We start from the raw sequence: 23,659 nt of genomic DNA, 5'->3' as shown, positions 1-23,659 counted from the left end.
TGATGTTAAGATGACTCAATCTGATACTTCTTGACTCTTTTACAAGATCATTTTCCAGATTTATTGTACGGGTTACACAGGTTTCTCGATTTTATAAATCCAGTTATTTTTGGATCTTCCTGTTATTGCTGATTTTCTCCTAGCCTGCAATCCAAGATTAATTCTAACTAAAGATTTTCCTCTTATTTCATATTGAGTGAATATAAGTACTTGAATTATACATTTTGATATTTTCTCTAGAATAGTTTACTACATTTTCAAGTTTTCAAACAGCTATCCCTGTGAAAAGACTCCAAGGACTACCCCTTGCACAAAGCACAAATGAAATTTTCAAATACCGTACAGTGACAAATACAACTTTTACTCTAAATAGAAACTCTTACCATCAAATTGCTGAACAAAGCCTATAGGCCTAAGCTTAATACATGATAATATAATTATAATTATATACAGCAGAAGTACAGATATAACCAATTCTGAGATTACATTATCAAGATAAAATATTGAATATTTCTCATGAGAACCTGAAATTAGACCATTATGGTTAGATGATAACTCTCCTTCCTATTCATGTTAATATACAAATGCGAAGGTTTCCTTTAAATAGGCTTATTTCTATTGGATTATGAAAGACTAAGAAAGATAGCTTTGACTCTTTCTAATGAATAAAAGTAGTATTTTAGTTTAAAGATTGTTACTGTACAATCAATGCTTATCAGAGTAGGCCTATCTACAGGTTACAGTGACGTTTTGTGTCTTATGCTGACCAGTATATAGCATATACTATTCACAATATTCAAGTATAATATTAGGTAATGAAAAAAAACCTTAGAAAACTATTAAATCTAGTCTATATGTTTGTATAGTTGGAATCTTGTGTTGCTGTTCCTCCTTTGCTTGATCATATTGTGCTTGCACTTGCGTTCTCCGTTGGTTGTGTCAAAGAGCGACTTGGGACTTAGCAGGCCAGTAGGTTATTTGATGAATAATACCAACTATACCACCAAGTCCCGAGTTACTCTCTGATAGTGTCTCAAGTCGCAGTTCCCAACTGTCCAGAAAAGTTGGAAGGTCGTCAAATCGTTTTTCAGAGCCCTGAAAAGATACTAAGTTTGGAGAATTATTACTTTATTGTGAGAAAAAATTGAATTCAAATAGCCTAAAGTGTTATAATAAATAAATGGTATTAAATTAAAACTTTCCAAGAGAAATTTTTCATTCCATGGTTATAAGTGATAATTGGTGACTAATAATAGTTTGTAATATTTTGCTTAAAGTTATGGTGACTGGATGTATCTGAATTTAGCTTGAATGTTATAGTCCATACGAAATTACTTTTGACTTGCAGAAAAATGGTGGGAGATCAGTCAATTACAGTGATGAATAGAGTCATAGGTAGAAACGGAGTTGCCAATTTGTCGATTAGACTCAGTCGACTGAGTGCTTTCAGAGAGTGAACTTTGTATGCGTATCATGAGCACTTGAAAACTCACAATAAATTAGAGAAAGCTGGTCGCTTTAGAACGGTAACATCTGCCGCTGTATCCCTACTTTCCTCTGTTGCGCATATCCCTCAAAGTCAAAAATAATTTTGTATAGACTATAGTCTCTGAATGGTGAAAGAAAACACTTACTAAATATTGAATATTTAGTAAATTCAAATATTTGAATAGGAAAGCTCTCATGTAAAACTATATTGCTTTGCTTGCAAAGTGTTGGTTTAAAAGTCTGAGGCCCGGTTGCACAAAAGCCGGTTAAATTTTAACCGTGGTTAACATAACGAGAACCAATCAGAGAAAGCTTTTTTAAAAAGATGGCTTCTCTGATTGGTTCTCGTGGAATTAATCACAGTTAAAACTTAACCGGCTTTTGTGCAACTGTCACTATCGGATCAAAAAATAAAATATAAGTAGTTGATTAAATAAACAACAAAAATTAGCCTACTATACTAGAAAGTATACTCACATTTGATTTTTAGTGAAGCTTTTTTCAGTCCTTGAAATATTCAAATATTTGGTGCTGCGAGCTCAACCACCTGAAAATGAAATTATAAATGATTAATTCTTGCAAAGTAACGTATAAAAAATAACGAAAGAATTGAAAATATCAAGAAAATTCATTGATATTCAAGAAATTGTGAGATGGATTTAATTTTACACAACTGTGTAAAAACTGTGTAATTACTTGAAATACACATGTATTTCATATTGATTTTTGGTTTGTTAATTATTCGAGTGCTTTCGAAGTTCATTAAATCGCCAGTCTATTATCAACTTATTGTCAAACTTCAAACAAGATTAGTGATTCTGAATAAACGATTTGAAACAGGGATACTGTTTAGACCGAGGCCACCTTTCAACAATCATATATTTTATGAAGATTTTTCATCACAAATCGAAGTCAGAATTTCAAGATAGTTGTACACTAGACATACAAAGGACCTGCTTTTTGTTAGATGGTGCCTGACCAGTGTATGGGTAACCAAACTTGTATATATCTGATAAAACAAATTTCATCAAATATTTGATAGTCTAATCAAAAAATACCAGGCTCGCTATATTAATCAGAAATTACCCATAATTATATATTTTGTCCCTCGGTTTGATAATAAAGCCATATCATAACCATAGATTGAACAAATAGAATGTCTTATCAGTGGTCATAACCAATGAAGTATGATAGTATTATCGAAACCCGAAACTCAATTTTCATTAAGGTCCGTTCCTTCTTCATTCTTCTTCACTTTATGACAAGCTACCTCAGTAGTAGTGTGGTTCACTTTAAACTGTCAGAATTGGTTGAATGAGAAGCATATTGATCATCTTCATCTTCATCTTCTGCGCATGCACTCTGTGATAATCTCAACAACTCACCCTTTTTAGGCAAGCTAGTTCTCAACTAACTTGGCAGCAATCTGATTCAAATTTAGCATGGTAGCCTATCTTTTACACACTGCCAACTTATGTGAATTGTACTACTGGTTAAGTTGGCGTGTCCAGCTTCCATATTGCCATTTTGAGAGTTTTCTTCCATTCTGCTCCTTCTAATATTCTCACATCTTTGATCTCAACTTTTATGATCTTCAGCCAATAGGGAAAAGCTATTCTTCAATATAGCCTACTGATTGAGATACGCCAAGAACGCACTTATCATAACTGCTGTATACTTTAGTGGCGTAAATCTGAGATGGACTTTTGATTGAGAATAAGTAATTTTCAACAATGGGTTACCAATAATTAAAAAAGAGGATTCATGCGTTTTTTTGTGCATGATTATCAAAAATTAGCATTTTACTTTAATCCTTTTCTCTCATTTTTTCCTTTCCTATCTCGTGCCTTTCTCTTTTTCATTCTCTGCTACTGAAAAATTTCATTTTTATGTGAGCAACCATCACTACATCTATTAGTTCCTTCCCTTTAATTTTCATATTCCATTTCCGCCTATTACACATTCCTTCAATGCATAATTTTCTGTCATTTTACTTTGAAAAATCTTCATTATCATCTGTCATAATTATGTGTATTTCTCTATCTTTAGAATTTCTATAACTCGATAATTTTCTATGGTTCTTCAAATCAGGAGACGAATCATAAAAAAATGGTAAGTTTACTTTACCTTTTATACCTTATACCTTCCTAAATTCTACTTTCTTGCGTTCATTTTCTTCTTCTATGCTTACTTACTCACTTACTTACTACCAAGTAAATAGTAGTCTATATTATCTATATCTAAGTTGATATTTGGCCGCACCAACAAACTGTCACCACGTAGTACGCTCTTCAACTTCACAATCAGTATTCATTTTCATCTTCACTTCTTCAGGATCATAATATGGGAATGATCCCTTGTCTCAACTCAAACTACAATAAGATTCATTTGAAACTGACATCGTTGATTTAAATGGGGAGGACTGCTATTATTCGAAAGAAATAGAGCTCCAAACGGCTTGAAATAGCTTCAAGCACCACTGTAACTCAATTAGTTGAAATCCAAGTAATTCATGCTTATGACTCTTGCTTACTTCTGGTTATAGAATCGGTACTCATAAATTATTACTGAACTTAGGACTTTTACTTATACCCTCTTGTATTCTCTATTGCACCTTTCTCTTTCACTCTCTCTTTCTCTCTCTCTCTCTCTCTCTCTCTATTTATTTTGAATCCCTCACCCTCACCCACTAATACCCCCTCAACACCCTCTTGTCGTAAGCCAGCTAATAAACATTCCGGGAATCGGTTTCTCGTAAATAGCGCATTGGTTATTTATGCTAATGATTAGTTGAGAGCCTTCCAGCTTGGCAGCGACCATAATCAGCGAGCTTTGTTGTTTATAACTTAATTTTAACAAGAAATATGCTGATATTTCTGGTCCCGTTCTTCAACTCTGACCGGCTAACCAATGTTGGTTAACTGGTAGCCACCTTAACCTGTTTGCTTTTCTTGTAAGCTATTTCTTATTTTCTTTGCCTGTTTTCCTTCTCTTCTATCTTCTACAAATTCATCTTCTTTTTCACTTGCTCCTTATTTCTCCATTCTCCCTCTTCTTCTTCGCATGTCCCTTTTTCTTTCTCACCCCCTCTCCTCAGTTGCTTCTCTTTTTTCTACCTTTTTTTATTCTGCTATCCGTTTTGAGTGTAGGAAAACACATAAATACACAGTGTACCACGAAGAGGTTTACACGTTTGATTTTATATTACGTACCCATTCATGCACCGAACTTTTTCAAATTTTACACAGTTTACAAAGTAGGTTCTAAAAATATTCTGGGAAAATTTCAACTCCCTAACCTTCGTAGAAACAAAATGGCGACATATTGAAAAACAATACTTAAAGAACATTTAAAAAGGTGTTTTTGGTCTTATAAAATATTTTTATTGTTGCACTTTAGGGCAATATGACTTTTAAATAAAAAACTAGAAAATAGCCTAATGAAAAACTTAAAGTCCAAAATTATTCAAATTGAAATCCATCCTCAGCAACACACTGATAACAGCGCTTAAGAATTCGTAAGCTCTTACAAAGAAACACCGCGGTATCCGGAGAAGTTCCTCTTCTATTGGTAGTTTTATTTCCTCATCATTATTGAAGCTATTGAGTATAAAATGTTTCCTTCAATTAATCCCTTAGAAGAATTCACAAACATCTAAATCTGGTGATTGGGGTGGCAAAACTAAAAAAATTCTTTCCACGACCAATCCAACAGCCATGAAGTTTGTCAATTTATTAATTGCTTGACATGATTAGCGGAATGAGGTGGAGAACCATCTTGTTGAAAAATTCCTTGATCCACATCATTATTGAAGCTATTGTGTATAAAATGTTTCTTTCAATTAATCACTTAGAAGAATTCACAAACATTTAAATCTGGTGATTAGAGTGGCAAATCTAAAAAAATTCTTTCCACGACCAATCCAACAGCCATGAAGTTTGTCAATTTATTAATTGCTTGACATGATTTGCGGAATGAGGTGGAGCACCATCTTGTTGGAAAATTTCTTGATCCATTTTTGGTTCTATCAAATGAGCCAAGACTACCGCAACTAAGTAAACAAATCAGATAATAACTCATGTAGGCTAAGTAGTTTTTATACGAAGCGAATTGGTATAATTTTCTATATGCCGCCATTTTGTTTTTACGAAGGTTAGGGAGCTGAAATTTACTAAGAATACTTTTAGAACCTACTTTGTAAACTGTGTGAAATTTCAAAAATATCGGTGCATGAATGGGCACGTGATATAAAATTTAATACCATAACGACGTATTATTAGGCTTTGTTCTTCAATTATTAGGCTTGTTCTATTCTGTTTTATACAACAAGCCTATGCCATTGCTTGTGGCCTCCTGCCATTCACGTGATGGAATTTTACCACCAGAAGCAAGCAGCGCCCATTTTGGTAAGTGTTAAGCCTATCAAAAGTTGATATGGTAAAGTATATCTTTGCTCAAATGTGTTGATAGTGGCATGCTCCCAGAAATTAATAGTGCCAAATTATTCAAGAGTAATAAAACCCGAAGGTGAAGTGATTGATGAATACTTCTACAATCGATGGAAAATCATTTTAATGACTGTTAATTTATGGTGGAACATATGGATAGTGAATAAGTTACCGTCATGAGGGAGTAACAATCATCGATAGGAGGTAGGCAATGTTACTGGAAAAAATCTCTAATGTTTACTGGAGCAAATTTCATTTTATCCATTTATTTTATTTCCACAAAAAAAAAAAAACTAGATCGGGAGAGAAAAACTAAGGATTACCTTGTACTATTTCTCTCCCATATTTAGATAACATTGAATATTCTGAAAAAAGGTTATGTATTTCGGGTTTTCTCTTTCACAAAACTTTCAGTCCAAAAATATAACAATTATATAAATTTATTGATAGTGTGCTTAAAACGTATAGAAGTAGTAAATACCAATGAACATAGAATACATTCTAGGTATTGGTAAATACTAATTAATAGTACAGTATTACTAAAATACTAATTGCTAAATACTATTCTCTCAAGTTCTTTGGTAGAAGGTAACAGGAAAATACCCTGAATATACTCACTGAAACAAACTATAAAAACTAACGGTAAAATTCACTTGAAGGTCCATATAATTCAATATTATCACTTAGAGACCATGATATATTCCAGGAGTAACTAAAATTAAAACTGTAAGCTATATATGAACCCTACAGGCAGAATCTTAAGGTACAAATTATTTGAATATGCATTTAGCGTTGGGTATGTAAGGAACGGAGGGCTGGCTATTAGTAACTAGGCTTTGAATTTACAATCTTCTCACATGCAAACGAAACGAGCGATACATTATTGCGGTAGGTTAGTTAACTGACACGAGTGCTTTAACTGTAATGCCAAGATTAACAACTTCTTCTTCTTCTGTTTCCATACTGCCTCTTTTTATCTCCTCTTACCATTTTCACTCATTTAACCATTCTTCTCTCTCTTTTGCGATTTCTTACCTCATTCTTCTTTCTTTTTCTAGTTCCTCTAGTTTTTCTCGACGTCTATTCCCTTTTCTTCCCCTATCTTCTTCTTATCCCATCATTTCTTGTTTCCTTTCCTTCTTCTGCCTCAACCTTCGCTGGTTTTTCTTATATTTATCGTTTGCTTCCTCTTCTGAAGTAAAGCAAGATAGATTGATTGATAGATAGAAATAAAGAGAGAGAGAGAGAGAGAGAGAGAGAGAGAGAGAGAGAGAGAGAAAGGAGTGAACGAATAGAATAGAATAGTTATATAATACGTATATCAGAAGATACTTCGTGAAGGAAGGAGAAGAGATAGATCAATAGGAAGAGGAGAAAGAGAAATATAAAAAACCGTGATTACTAGAATCAAAGACGATGAAAAACTGACCTCCTACAATAAGAAAACTAGATGACTCCTGAAAAGGAGTGACTTGAAGAAAAGAGAAAGAGAATGAAGATACTTGTCAAAAATACTTGAACGAAGAAAAGGAGAAGAAAAGATGATTGGAATGAGAGAAATTTATGATTACTGAGAGAAGACATTCGAAAAGAGGGAGAGCAGGGAAATTACAGGAATAGGAAGAAGAAATAGAGAGAACTAAGTCTACTAGATTTTGTAAGTAAGAAAAGGAACTCAAAAAGAAATACATGTGGATAAAGCAGAGGGAAGGAGGAATAGAGGAGAGGTGGAAGAGGAAAGAAGAAGGGGAGAAAGAGAAATGAAGACAAAGGGAAAGAGAAAAATACAGAGAAAGATTTCTACAATTGAACATAGAATCAGTATTGAAAGTGGGTGAAGAGACTCAAGAAGAAGGAAAGGGAGAGGAATAGAGCAATGAGAAGAAAAGAAAGAGTAGTTATAGGAAAAATAAAAAGGAGGGAGAGAAAAATAAATAGAGAAAAACAAAGACATAGAGTGTGTGTGAGAGAGAGAGAGAGAAATAGTGTGAGTATGTTCAGTAAGAGAACATAAAATGAGTGGAAGTGTTACTGTTATTGTTAACACATTAAGCCGGTTGTTTATGAACTGTATTAATGAAGCATACTACAGTTTAGTACTACACTCATTACGCGTTGGGGTATTCGCGTCTGGGCTCTGCTATTCTATGCTATGCCAATGAGCCATTACAAAAGTATTTCTTGTACTTGAACTAGTAGATGTATAGGGTCTACTGCTTTAAACAACGACCTACACTAACTCAGTAACTACTAGCATCACTGGGTGGTATCTCACTTATAATTCGCACATACACATCATAGATTATTATTTTATTATTAGAAGGAAAAGCTAGTAGCAGACGTTAATACATGAATATCATTGGAGAAGAGATGGAAATAAATTCAATCTCACACCAAAAATAATGACATCTTTGGAAAAATTCCATCTTCATTACGATGTAAAAACCTTGAGATTACGATGAAACTACATTTACATAAAAACAATCACTTGAAAATGTGATTTCAATCTATACATAGATGAATTCAAATAATGGATAAGAATTGGTAGGAGAATGAATGGGTTTTATTAGGTTTCCTTAGGTTTTATTGCCCTTAGTCACTTTTTCATGACTACCGTACATAAAAGCTCATTAATTAGGTATGTTTAGTGGTTGTAGCGCAGATTAAATTAAAGATTTTTTCCATTCTCCAAATACTTTTGAAACTCCTATCTTTATCTTCATCTGTGGTTGTAGGCTCATTGATTTAAACTGACTATGTTCATTGGATAAGTAAACCTTTGATCATTCAAAATTTGAGATATTACACTTTGAAGTTAGCGTTTGAATAAAAATTTCCTCATATGTTTCCAAACAATTGGAGTTTGAAGTTTCTTGTATGAGAAATAGGATTTCTAAATAATAGCTACAAAAATTATGTACTTTCTCACAATATACTCAAAAGTGAACTTGTCAAACCGTTGTAAGGATTGTCTCATTACACGTTACACGGTCTTTAATTCTCAACTATCACAATGCGATTAGATCGTTATCAATGAATCTTTATAACATTCTTCACGCAGCATGTTTGATTGGCTAACTCCTAACAGCCAGTAACAGAAACCAATAACATCGAATCTAGTATCTACGCAAATTTACTGAAGTAATACACCTGCAATCGAAAGGTTCATTTTGATCAGCCAGTAGACGGAGCTGTGTAGATTTTAAACCTTTCGACTTGCTGGCATTGTAAAATGGAGGATTTTAACCAATCGGCCAATCAGAATGCCTCTTGAACTTGAAGCCATACTACGTCAACAGTGACAGTTTCTCATTGGTTGGTTTTGTGTCAGTTCTGGTGTACTCCACAGATCTAATTAAAATAGCTATTTATGTATTAAGAGCGTAATGCGCGACTTTATCGCTCGCGCAAAACAGTTATCACGCGATGCAAAGCGGAGTGTAATAATTTTGCAAGAGCGATAAAGAAGTATTACGCGCGAATTACATACAAAAATTTCTCTACAACTGCCCAAACCTGTTAAATTACTTATATCGGCGGAGTTACAATTACCGACTTTTTAGGTTAAGATCTGACTTTTTGGCGAGCTGCTTACAATCAGCTGATTAGGAAGCGTAAAGAAACTCTTCTGCGCATGCGCGAATGATTTGGGAGCGTAAAGTAAATCTACTGCGCATGCGCGGATGGTTAGCGAGCGAAAAAGTAGATTCTCCTCAGAAATAAGCTGTTTTACGAGGAGAATTGAGTGTGTAAATTCTTTCTTTACGCACAGTTGTAGAAAAAAATATTGAATCGCTCTGTGATTCTCCATTTTTTTTCGTCTAAAGAATTTTTACCTCACTTTATCGAGATTTTACGTCTATGATAAGAAAAATCCTTGATAAATCGATAAGTTCTTGTTAATCGTTTATAAATACGAACCTGAAGTATTACGATGAATAAAGTACTGTAGTAATACAATACCATGCACTCAGGAAATTGAATCGTATACTAAACTCTGTTTTATTCGTGTATTGCTGGTACGAATCGTTGTGTATTGAGCTGAATCGTTTTGCTCGTTCGCTCCCCCTGATAAATACTGTAATCACCTGTAAATGGTCAGCATGCAATTACTTTGAATGTTTGTAATAACTACTTTTATCAGCAATCAGTGCTCGTAGTGACGGTAATTCTGTTCAGTAACCAGAACAGTGTTGGGTAACCAGACCCTCTCAAGAGGTCTGCTCCATACGATGATGATGATCAACTCAACTACAGTCAGAGAGCAATGAAAATTGATACGATTCTATTGGCGAATGCTTTTGAAACGTAATTTTCTTCTCCTTCTTCTTCTTCTTCCTCTTCTTCATCTCATACTATAAGTGTGTTTGAGGCAGCTCAAATTTATAACCGCAAAACGTTGAAAAGTAGTTTTTTGACCCTTAAGAAGACTTGTTTCAACTGGATCAAATTTTGTTTTGCATCTAACGCGAATCATTTGATTTGATTGTCTCATCTTTCCATCAATATCTATTTGAATGTTTGATTTTGACGTTCAAGTAGTTGTCTCGTCTCTAAATATTTTTCTAACTTTTTGACGTATTGAAGATTATTTACTTATAGTTTAAGTTATGATAAAAACTCCAGTATTCACTAGAATTCAAACTCTAGAGTTTTTCTAGAAGTACTGGAATTTAAATTCTAGGGCATGTTCTGTTATGTCTTTCATCTGTTACAATACATTTTCAGAGCGTTCTGAATTCAATAGTCAAAATTAAAGTGGGAACACGACATTTGAAGGTTTTTCAACTTAGTATGGTTCTACCTACAATTAATCAAAAATGCTATTGCATAAGTGACACGCTATGAAACCCCGGAGAACTACGCTACATTTCATATTAACATTGGATTAACATTAGCTACAGTACATCTGAAGCATTTCCCACACCTACCGGTATATCTCATGATAAGTTTCCGCGTAACCTAGAATTTAAGTCAGTGTATACTGCACTTTTGCATTAAGTTATTGTGAATTTAGTATTTCACAGTAATTTATAGTACACTCAGTTCTGTGTAGTTGTATTAGTGTACACATACTGTACTCATGCTGGATGCAAATGAAAGAAACCTACGAGACTAGAATCTCATATAACAAATTAATAAGAATGCAGCCTTCTGAAATATGTATAAAATAGAGATTTGCCGTAAAAAACCGAGAATAAAAACTCATGTAGGTGTCACAAACAAAAAATAAGCTAGTGCAAATTAGAATTCCTAGTTCAAATCATAACAAATCAGGATAAAATCTCATTCAGGTCACATTTAAACATGAGCTAGTGAAAATTATAATAAATTCCAAGTTCAAATCATCACAAATCAGGATAAAATCTCATCCAGGTCACAGCTAGTGGAAATTAGAATGAGTTCAGAGTTGAAATATCACAAATGTGAGAATGAAATCGCGTAACAGTTACAATGAAAATGTCGAATGAAACCAGCCTATAGCTGGAGGACGTAGGCAGCATCTAGAGTCCGATTCACTCCAGTCAGCATTGCTTGAATGGGAAGCGTTGCTGTTCATTCATAAGGAATGCTGACATTCCTAAGTGAATCTGATCATAGCATTGTAGCCGAGAAGCATAACCGCATAAGTTATGCTGGATCTGAGCGGGTGGTCTCATAAAAATGCTATTTATTATTGTACGGATCAGTAATTTCTTAGTTTATGTGTGTGCCGGTGAGCCGCCTGTTTAGAGGCCCAAGACCCAAGACTTGTGCCGGTTCATGTTTATAATCAGACCACCGGACAAATCATGCGAATTATTATTGTGTATGACACACTCATAACGGTCACATAACGGAATTATTCTGAATTATTTCGTTCAAATCTCAATAAATGCGAGACAGTTAATTGTTTTGGAAGAGGTTTGCAAAGCCTTGGAATTTTTGTACGCGTGCGACAATAGGTAGATAGATAGTGGGACACTGATTCTTGAAAAATTTTAAATTGACGTCTAGTGATCCTACGAATATTGCAAGAGTTTGAAATCGCTTTAAATAATGTTTAGTGTGATGGATCATGGACAATAGTGAGAAAATCCTTCTAAGAATTGAACATAGGCCTATCAAAAGAATTCAATATTTCTGGGAGGTGTATGGGCACATCATGCTCATTCAATGTTCAGTGATTCCTGCGAAATTCTGGCATGCTTTCTGTGGTGTGAATTAGTTTCGTTTCAGAAACGATTTGATACAAAATACAGAAGTTCTTCGAAATAAAATAGATCGGAGTTGAGTATGATACTGAAAGTGAATCTATGATGTAATTTAGGATCAGAATCGACTAACATTCGATACGATTAGTAAGAATAATTAATTATAGAATTCAGGATTTATTCCATCGGTGAAAATTGTTGAAATTTAAAGTCGGTTACTACTATTTTTACTATTTCTACTATTCTATTTCTATGTTCTATTTGAAAAGCAAGCGGTGCTTTGCGACTGCATAGGGTCAGTCTTTTCTCTAAAGTTTCTCTCTCTTTAGTTTCAATTTTTCATCCTTCTCTTTTCTTGCATCTACCATCTTGCCAATTTTATTACACACTTATTTGACAGACATATTCGCCTGTAAATAAGCCTACATTGTTGATGTGTGTTTTCCAACACTTGAAAGTACGGGATGAGAAGAAGCAAAAGAAGAAGGGAGACAAGAAGAAAAATAGACGGAAGAAGAAAGAGAAGAATAGAAACCAGGTTGTTTGAACAGTGGCCTTACGTTGTCGATTGTCCTTTGACTACTTTATTACAGGTTATTGTAAGAAATTCAGCCGTCAATTGCGGTCAATTTATTTATATTGCTAGCAATAGAGGCTCGTTTAGCAGTGTGGAGTGTGCAAAACCTGGTTTATGTCCGAGAATGACACACTCGTTATTATTCAGCAATTGAAACACCTCTGTATGCAATATATTGTAATAGCTTCACTCTTGTTTCCCTATGCTAACAATGTTGGGGTTTTGATTTGCGTCTTGCTTCAACCCAGAGTGAGAATCACTTTATACTGTCAGCAACATCAATGTTCCCCATTCAACCAATGCTGGCAACATCAATGTCCCCCATTCAAACAATGCTGACAGGGAATCTATCTGTAGGGAAGCAGATATTTATTTACTATTCTGTTTTCTGCATGTTTGATGCTTCAACATGCACTTAGAATGTGAGAAGTAGCATACAGCAGGATGTGAGAAGTCCGCTATTGTCTCTAATGGATGACAATTTTCTTCAGCTCTTCTCAGATGTTTGTCTTTTACTTTTGCTTCCTGTTTTTATCTGTTTTACTTCTCATTCATCTTGTACTTGAGATAACATTCTCCATTCTCCATTTTCCATTTTATTTTCTCATTTACTTTACTTCAGGTAGATGTTATTTTCTAGTTAACTGATTGATGTTTTTGTCCTCGCTTATCTACACAATTTTTCTTCCCACTTCTCCATGTATTTTTTCATTTTCATCTTTTTCTCCTTCAATTCCTCATTATTTTCTCCTTTTGTATTCCATTTCATCTTCCATTTTTGTTCCAAGTACTTCTTTAATCGTTCTTTTAGATCATTAATTTTCATCGATTTTATGCTATTTTCTAGTTTTCTTTGACTTGATCTTCTTCAGAAGTCCATACTTCAATCACTCATTTTGGTAGCTCATCCTTCAATTTTCTCCGGTATTTCTTTCCAACACCAACTTTTCCTCATTTCTGTTTTCTTCCTTTCCCTCCTCATTATCATCCCCTTCCTCCTCCTCCTCCTCCTCCTCCTCCTCCTCCTCCTCCTCCTCCTCTCTTTCTTCTTCTTCTTCTTCTTCATACTCCTACCACTTCCTCTCTTCTCTTTTTTTCCCACATTCCAACAAACACCTCTCCATTGTCGTCAATTGTTGTCCTCTGTCCTGTGTGTGATCAGATCGAGACAGTCTCAGTGCTGTGCAGTGATTGACATCCGTTGTTGTCAATAGGATCGAATCGAATTAAAACAACACATCGCTCATCTGTCCTTTTTTACCGTCGGTCAAACTGATTCTTCCATAAATAAACACTCTGCTTACAGGATTGTCGTCACTTCCTCACAATTAACTGGATAACATTCTTTTAACCTCAGCAACGAACGGCTGATCGGAGTTTTCATGTGAAAAAGTGCGATTACTTTTGTAAAGAAGTTGAGTAGCGCCGTATGAAGTACGATGGAGTGATTGTTTTGTTGCAATTGAAAAGATAGTATTTTCTACAATCGAAACGATAATCTCTCACTGAATAAAGCCTTGTGTGATCACTGCGACATCAGACATCACTCGTATGACGGCAACCACTGCGAGAATATTTTTTAATCCGTGGTTAAATGGTTGGAATGGCCGTTATGCGCATCACTTTTTAGATATTAATCCGTGGTTAAACGGTTGAAATCCTCGCCGTCGCTTTCAAGCGCATCACATATTATAATATAATGGTGTGCACAAGGCTTCTAGCTTTGATGTCTATTATAATTAAGAAAATAACTTTTGTAGAGATTAAAAGTACAGGACGTTGATGTTGTGAATACCACTAGTGGTATAGTGGACAACATAAACTTCTTATTCTTCCAATCATGGAGAAATACCACAACATCTCTTAACATAGAATCAAATTTTGTAGAGATGTTGAGAAGCGCCTTACACTTAAATTACAGATTTGTAATAGAAAACTTTGTTGAAAGTAGATTGTTTTGTCGACAAAAAATTGGAATCATTTCTTTTGAACGAATATTTTGGTTCACCATTGTGAATACTCGAATGAAGGTAGTTTTGCAAATAGTCAAATGAGAATTTTTATCCATGTTTTTTGTGAATTTTGAATAATATTTTCTGACATTATGTTGTCAAAGTAACGGAGCTTTGTTGTCAAAGTTCCAAAGGAATGATTCAAGAGATTTCTGAATATATCACTTCGTAGACATAGCACTCCAATAACTTTACTATCCATTACTAGATGATTATGATAAGTAGGCCTACTTAAAATCAAATCTGTTTTTAATGAAACTATATTAGCTGTAGTTACTTTATATTCATGTTTTTTCGAAGATTCCTGTTATGTTTACTTCCTGAAAATAATTATTGACTGATCATTAGAGCTTTATAAAAAAGTAACTCAGATTTGAGAGAATGTTTACTACTGGCGAGGGAGTAGATAAGAAGCTGACAGTATGGGTGTGGCACAATCCAGCAGCTGAACATTTTGGACCAGCTCTCCCATCATCTTCTCTTTCTCTTCCTCATCTTCCTCTACCTTCTTCTCCTCCTCTTCACTATTTCCTCCTTTTGTATTCCATTTCATCTTCCATTTTTGTTCCAAGTACTTCTTTAATCGTTCTTTTAGATCATTAATTTTCATCGATTTTATGCTATTTTCTAGTTTTCTTTGACTTGATCTTCTTCAGAAGTCCATACTTCAATCACTCATTTTGGTAGCTCATCCTTCAATTTTCTCCGGTATTTCTTTCCAACACCAACTTTTCCTCATGTCTGTTTTCTTCCTTTCCCTCCTCATTATCATCCCCTTCCTCCTCCTCCTCCTCCTCCTCCTCCTCCTCCTCCTCCTCCTCTCTTTCTTCTTCTTCTTCTTCTTCTTCATACTCCTACCACTTCCTCTCTTCTCTTTTTTCCCACATTCCAACAAACACCTCTCCATTGTCGTCAATTGTTGTCCTCTGTCCTGTGTGTGATCAGATCGAGACAGTCTCAGTGCTGTGCAGTGATTGACATCCGTTGTTGTCAATAGGATCGAATCGAATTAAAACAACACATCGCTCATCTGTCCTTTTTTACCGTCGGTCAAACTGATTCTTCCATAAATAAACACTCTGCTTACAGGATTGTCGTCACTTCCTCACAATTAACTGGATAACATTCTTTTAACCTCAGCAACGAACGGCTGATCGGGGTTTTCATGTGAAAAAGTGCGATTACTTTTGTAAAGAAGTTGAGTAGCGCCGTATGAAGTGCGATGGAGTGATTGTTTTGTTGCAGTTGAAAAGATAGTATTTTCTACAATCGAAACGATAATCTCTCACTGAATAAAGCCTTGTGTGATCACTGCGACATCAGACATCACTCGTATGACGGCAACCGCTGCGAGAATATTTTTTAATCCGTGGTTAAATGGTTGGAATGGCCGTTATGCGCATCACTTTTTAGATATTAATCCGTGGTTAAACGGTTGAAATCCTCGCCGTCGCTTTCAAGCGCATCACATATTATAATATAATGGTGTGCACAAGGCTTCTAGCTTTGATGTCTATTATAATTAAGAAAATAACTTTTGCAGCGATTAAAAGTACAGGACGTTGATGTTGTGAATACCACTAGTGGTATAGTGGACAACATAGACTTCTTATTCTTCCAATCATGGAGAAATACCACAACATCTCTTAACATAGAATCAAATTTTGTAGAGATGTTGAGAAGCGCCTTACACTTAAATTACAGATTTGTAATAGAAAACTTTGTTGAAAGTAGATTGTTTTGTCGACAAAAAATTAGAATCATTTCTGTTAAACGAATATTTTGGTTCACCATTGTGAATTCTCGAATGAAGGTAGTTAGTTGCAAATAGTCAAATGAGAATTTTTATCCATGTTTTTTGTGAATTTTGAAAAATATTTTCTGACATTATGTTGTCAAAGTAACGGAGCTTTGTTGTCAAAGTTCCAAAGGAATGATTCAAGAGATTTCTGAATATATCACTTCGTAGACATAGCACTCCAATAACTTTACTATCCATTACTAGATGATTATGATAAGTAGGTCTACTTAAAATCAAATCTGTTTTGATAATGAAACTATATTAGCTGTAGTTACTTTATATTCATGTTTTTTCGAAGATTCCTGTTATGTTTACTTCCTGAAAATAATTATTGACTGATCATTAGAGCTTTATAAAAAAAAGTAACTCAGATTTGAGAGAATGTTTACTACTGGCGAGGGAGTAGATAAGAAGCTGACAGTATGGGTGTGGCACAATCCAGCAGCTGAACATTTTGGACCAGCTCTCCCATCATCTTCTCTTTCTCTTCCTCATCTTCCTCTACCTTCTTCTCCTCCTCTTCACTATTTCCTCCTTCTCATCATCCCACTCCTCTTTCTTCATCTCATTTTCTTTCCTTCAGATTTACTATTTTCTCTCGCGATGTGAGAATATGACTAGGGTCTTCTGTTCTCTCCCTCTTTCCTCCGGCTCTTCTCCTTCTCCTCCTCCTCCCACTCCTCCTCCTCCTACTTCACCTATTCATACTCCACCAGCTCCTCTTCCATCATCTTCTCTCCCGCTTCTTCCTCCTCTACACCTTGTTCATATCATTTTCTTTCCTTCTTGCGTGTTGTTGCTCTTTCTCTGGCTGGCGATGCGGCGGCTACAGTCTTCTGTTTTCATAGAGGTCTGGTATGGCCGGCATACGTATATTATTTATTATTATAATGTATGTATGTGTAGTAGTAGGACAGACCACCGCGCCAATATTTCATATCCGGGAGCATTGCACTCCCTCTCACCTATTCTTCTTCCTCTTTTCCTTCTTCTTCTGGCCCTTTCAGCCTCCTCTGCATCACTCTTTGAGAGATGCATGCCGACGCATTTCTTCTTTTTCTTATTCCTCTTCTTTCTTTTATTTTTTATTCTTTTTTTCACTTCTCCATCCTCTACTTCTCATTCCTCCTCTCTCATTACTTCCTTTCTACTCCTCCACCTCCTTCTCCTTCTCCTTCTCCTCCTCCTCTTCCCAATACTAGCACTATTCCAGCTCCTTATCCTGCTCCTCAGCCTCCTATTAATCTTGTACCTATTCAAATCCAGTTGATCTAAATGTTGTCACTTGTTCTTAAAAGATAATTCCAAATTCATTAATAAGAATAGCTGTGTCTCGGTCCTCAACATCATGAACGTGAGTGATTGAAATTGATGCATAGCTTAACACTTTACAAAGCTACAGTAATAACTTTAGTTTTGAGGCTTATTTGTCCTTTTTTTAGAATCTCTATGGTATTCGACTATTCCTCAGTTATTTGAAGATTTGAAGTTATTTTATCAAGCACAATGCAGTAGTTCTTCACCTTAGATTGACAGTTATTTCAATCCTTATTACAATTGAAATTTAAATATAGTTTGACAGTTCGAATGATTTAGGGGTTGGAAGATTTGTTATTCTATATTGAAGTCCACGTTATAATGGCAGCAAAGAAAGATAGGAGAACAACGTTGCACCCTTCAGTCTGCTAGTGCTACCTGGGCACGGGTTCGAATCCCGCCGAGTCCCATCGATTAGTCATGGACGTCATGTCATAACTCACCCTCACATTACGCACAAGCAAAAAACTCATGTGGGCATCATCCCCAATAAAAAAAATTCTCGGCCTTGCCATAAAAGATGGCTGATACCGGTATATCTCTGATGTGATAATTATTATTGTTCACTCTTGTTTTAAATATTCAATAACATCATTTTATTTGCTAAGAAAATATCTTTTCCAATGATTAAATAATAATGGATTTTCATACATGAAATTGAATATTTTGTTAATTAATTATATTTCTACTTTGTTAAAAAACGATCTAGCACGTCGCAGAGCTAGAAAAGGATAGCGACTGCTTTGACGTGTTATTACGTTGAGAGCTTCATTAGTGTCTGGTGCATTACTACCAGTCTCATACACAAGTAAATCACCATAGATGAACCACAGAAAAAAGGAATAACTGTGTTGTTTCCTCATTGGATGAACTAAATAATGCCTCATCAGTGGTATCACTTTATAGAGAACTGTGATTTCCATAAATACTTGTCAATGATAATGCATGACCAATTAAAATGTATTAATTAATAACTTCGTATGATTTGAAACTCAGTGAGAAATAAAAAAGCATTGTTAGTAAGACTTGAATTGCAACTCAACGGCCTCCTAAAGCTTCCGGCACATTCTTCTCACCATGAGAGGATTTCAGCAGAAAAACTGGATATAGCAATGAAGAAGTACAACCATTTCTGTCCTAAGATAGCAGCTTCCTTCGGCAAAAACTTGGACAGACTACCAATCTTAGATCAGGAGTAAGAACGGATGAAAAACGTCTTGACAGTACCACCGATCCATTCGACCTAAGTTGAGTGCATCTTCCCGTGTTATAAAAATTGATTCATCAATTTACTGAATTACCTATCAGGCTATATGTATTTAAATTTTTATGGTATGAATCTTAATATTTGCAATGCAAATACAATCAACAGTATCTCGAGAATGATTGGACTGAAATGCATTCTTTGAAATGCATAATAGATTATTTTTAATAACGTATTTCTCCAGGGCTACTTTATTTGTTAGTTGAAAAATTACACCAGAGTACACTTGAAAAGAAATTCTAATATTAAATTCAAAAACAACTAGTTTTGGATGTTCAAACAATTTTTAAGAGTTCAATGGCACTACAAAAATGCATTATCCAAGTGCCTGATAATTTTAGCAAAAAAATTACTATTGGACGGTTGTATTTATCGAGAAAAATATTCTAGATCATTTTGTCTTTTTTAAATTAGACATGGAACAAAAATTAGCATCTTGCAGTATCTAGAGCACTACTCAGGAAATCATGACGGAACAATCCATCACATTTGAACTCCTCCTTGAAATGACATTTCGCACTTAAAGGTGCAATTTTAATAAAGTGTAATTCAGGTTGCACTCTAATTTATACACAAAATGGAAGCACTGCAGCATAAATTATACCCATTCTGCACTAATCTTTCAAAAATATTGCCAGTGATGCGAATTTAATTTGGTGGTTTAGTGTAATGGGAACTGCAAGAACGATTCTACTCATTACAAATGGCATCATCCACCTTGCAAATGCACGGCAATGAAAATTTTCCACCTCGAGCATTCTGAGTCCGGCATATTTAAACTATAGTAGCTGTTTATGCATTCTTGCACGGTATAATTTGTAAATTGTAATGACTTGAGGCTTTCTATATTATATGATCTCCGCATTTAAAATGCAATTTGTTACAATCAGTTGTAGAATTTTTCCTTCAGGCTGTTTTGGGTTGAATCGATAACAGAATCTTGTGCAATTCATTGCTTGAAGCATATTACCTGTCTAAAATTGATGAGTTATGATACTTTTTTGGAACTATGTAGCCAGATGTTGTTGAAATTACACCTATCTTTCTAATGAAAAATGTAGGCCTATGAGTCTAAATAAATATCCGGAATTAAATTCATTACATGAATATTTTTTAATGAAACACTCAAAACTACTGGGGGCTATGATGAGCTGTTGTGCTTCCCACATTTCACAGGAGGAGAATGATGTAAACAAAAATTTGCAACTAATTATTTTATTAACTTATTCCTGTCGTTGTTCCGCTTTTGTTCCATGATTTTAAACAATAAATAATGGTTCTACTATTTCCAAAGAATTCAAAGAGTTAATTAATTGTCAATGCAATTCTTGGGGTTGAAACAATGACTCACCTTTACCACTAGTGAGTGGTCAGATTCCACTAAAAGCCGCGTTTACACCAAAGTTATTAACAAAATGTTGATAACTTAATCCTTTCAGATTCTATTAGATTGAACGGAACTTGACAAACAGTATGATCATCATGTGTATGATAAGTTATGTTCAATCTAATAGAATCTATAAGGATTAAGTTATTTACATTTTGTTAATAACTTTGGTGTAAACGTGGCTTAACAGTCGATAACTGTTTACCAACAGTTCAACCTTTAAAAATAACATGAATTCCCAAAAAAATAACGAAATTAAACTGCCGTTCAACAACTTTACCGATACACCAAAAATGTTATGTTTTGTGATATCCTGTTTCATGAAATTTAAAATCTTACAAAATGTAAATAGCTGTCTGTTACTAGTCTAGTGTGTGCATGTTTTATTGTATCTATTTCAAAAGAAATAAGCTTTGAAAATTTATACTATAAATGATTATCTATAGTGCAGATCATTGGTAGTTCAATCAAGGGATAAAAGGTTTCCCATGACGTTTCAAAAGAAATTATTCTAAGATTATCATCAGTTTCCTGAATGCAACATAATTTAACCATAATAAGCGTGAAGCATCTCTCATCTAGAATGCTCAGAGTTCATTCAGAGTTCTAAAATGATCAAAAACGATCTTGTTTTGATGGCAGCCACAATCCAGTTTATTGATTATGCATACAAATTCTGTTTCGTCTTATTTACGCTTCCACCGCTGCATTCCTTCATTCTACTCCTTCTTCACCGTTTCTTTTTTGGCGAAATTCCATCTTCCAACGAACAAGTTATATTCATCGTCTTATCAAAACGGTTGTCGGAAGAATTGAGATATTCAATCGAGACTAAGCCCTGTGCCGCAGACAGTAATCAGAGCAAAGAAATTATTTATCGAAAGAAAAAATCTCCGAATAAATACGGGTGATGACAGCGAAAATGCATAAAATCTTATTAATATTCAAGACGTATATTTTTTGCCCTGCTATTTTCTTGAGATAAGTGTTGATGAATGGTTTTTATGGAGAAAAGTCCTGTAGAGGACTTATCATTATCACTCATTGGCGCGGCAACTAATTGCTAAGTTCTGGACTTCCAATAATATTTTTAATTTTAGTGTTAACGAGTTTTCTATCAGCTGAGGATGCTTTCCAAATGAGCCCTAGATTTTTTTGGGGTAATGTTAGTTATGGCTGTATATCAGTAGAGGGTGATCATAGTGATGAAAAATTGATAAATCTAGGAGCTCTAGGAGGGTTCGAGCCATCAAAAAATTATTTTGAGGATCAAAAATCTCAGTTACCGGTTATCTAGTTACCGACCTATCTTTTTGCCAGGGACAATTTCATTGATGCTAGAATATGGTGATCACACTTGTTGTCGAACTCTATTCTGTAAGGAATTTAAGAGTTAACATTAAGTTTACAATATAATGCTACAAATCTGTATCATATATTGCAATTCAATAGATTGAATTTTCTGGGCTTTATCAAGTGGATTGCTATTTTGAAACTGGATGCGAATTTTCCGGAACAACTTGTATTTTCAAGTTTGCAATAATCATTTGCATTTTATTACTCTCCGATCCTTATCCTGCAGAATTCAAAATTAATAGTTTCTGCATTTTTTAACTTGAAATCGGACTTGAATTGTTAGAAGTGAAGACATAAGCTATTTCTTGGGAGACTTGTGCTACCCTAGGTAAAGAACTACTGCAGGGATGAGCCTGTTTTTCTCTCCCGATCAAATTTATTATTGTGTAATAAATTATTGAATGAATGATTGGATGAATAGATGGATGAACGAATGAATGGATTCTACTCATATTTCGAGATGATGCAATATTAAAATATTAGAAAAACTTGAAATAATGTAACTTAAGGAAGACTTGAACGATTGGCATACTCACCATTATCTACCATCATCTGATTCTTATGTGGTCTATTTTTGTGAGAGTACGCCCACGCTGATAAGACCTCCTTCTGATTCTGAGGCTACTTTCTGATTGCCTGAGGGCAGCAGCATAGCATGCTGATGCTTCTGACCCGATCAGCAGATAAGTTGAGCACGCTGATTGTATTGTGCTGTGGTTCTGATCAAGCCTCAAGGCAATTGCCTATGTGAAGCTTTGCAGTGAGTGACTGGCTTGTTGTTTCTCGCTCATTTTTTTATTATTACTCTTCTTTTCTATCAAACTCTCTCTTCATCTTATTCGTTCTCTACTATCTTTCTTCTTTTTTCATAATCTTTAATCGCAACCAAGGGGAATATTTTTGTTCAATAGTGTATATAGAATTTCCTTTAGATACATTCTCTTCCTCTGTTGCCATCTAAATCAGAATTTAAATATTGTGTTTGTCTTTTCGGTCTCAAAATGTTATAGTTTTTTTAAAGTTTGGAGTCTTCTGAATATTTGTAATCGATTCAATTCAATTTAGAAGTATTTTTATAATTCAAAAATGATTATTGTGTGTTTTGAATTGTAAATTGAGTGTGTAATAATTGAAGAATGTTGAAGTGACTGACACATATCCTAGCTACTACATTTGGAATGTTGTAGAAATTAGAAGTTTTGGGCGTAAGCATGTGGTATTTTTCTGTAAGTTGTGTGATTTTGAATGATTGATTGAATATTGACTGAGTGTATACATATGTCTAGAAACAGAGATTAAATATTTTTTTTCTTCCCTTGATAGCACTTTTGATTTTCTGTTCAATCTTTGATTGATAATCTCTTTCCTGTCTCCTGTTTCATTTCTTCTCGTCATGTTGCTCTTCTAGAGGAAAATGGAAAAAGTGGAGGGAATGAAAGAACAGGAGGATAAATGGTGGAGAAGAAATTCAAGGAGGAAGAGTAGGGAAAAGAGGAGAGTGATGAGTCGGAGAGGAGCTGGATGAGATGGAGGTGGAAAGGGTTTACAGGAGGACATACACCACTAGCGCCCAGCGGTCAAATGGGAGTGATACATGGCTCCGATACACACGTACACTGTTTACGTCGTGACGTCATCACTGCCAGTCACATTATTTGTCTCTCTCTCTCTCTCTCCCTCACTGAAGTGATAACAGTATATAAACTTTCCGACAACCATCTTCTTCATAACAACCATTTAAAGTGTAATATTTATTTTGTCTAAGTTTATTTATCTTTGTAACTCGTATATTTTTGTAACTGGGCACCCGCCGAA

The 23,659-nt window shown here is 34.8% G+C and overlaps 1 long non-coding RNA gene across 1 annotated transcript in view; it reads right to left on the bottom strand.

Annotated features, from left to right (window-relative positions):
- Nucleotides 1-609: 609 nt before the first annotated feature.
- The window catches only part of LOC120352656, a 58,467-nt gene continuing 35,417 nt past the window's right edge, over nucleotides 610-23,659 (bottom strand). The window contains exons 4-5 of the long non-coding RNA XR_005572003.1: nucleotides 1,966-2,035; nucleotides 610-1,095 (exon numbers count right to left, since the gene is read on the bottom strand). This is a non-coding gene — a long non-coding RNA (uncharacterized LOC120352656). The remainder of the gene's footprint in view (nucleotides 1,096-1,965; nucleotides 2,036-23,659) is intronic.

Source organism: Nilaparvata lugens, chromosome 8, assembly GCF_014356525.2.
Source record: "Nilaparvata lugens isolate BPH chromosome 8, ASM1435652v1, whole genome shotgun sequence".
Taxonomy (NCBI): domain Eukaryota; kingdom Metazoa; phylum Arthropoda; class Insecta; order Hemiptera; family Delphacidae; genus Nilaparvata; species Nilaparvata lugens.
This window is presented reverse-complemented; position numbering and strand designations above follow the sequence as displayed.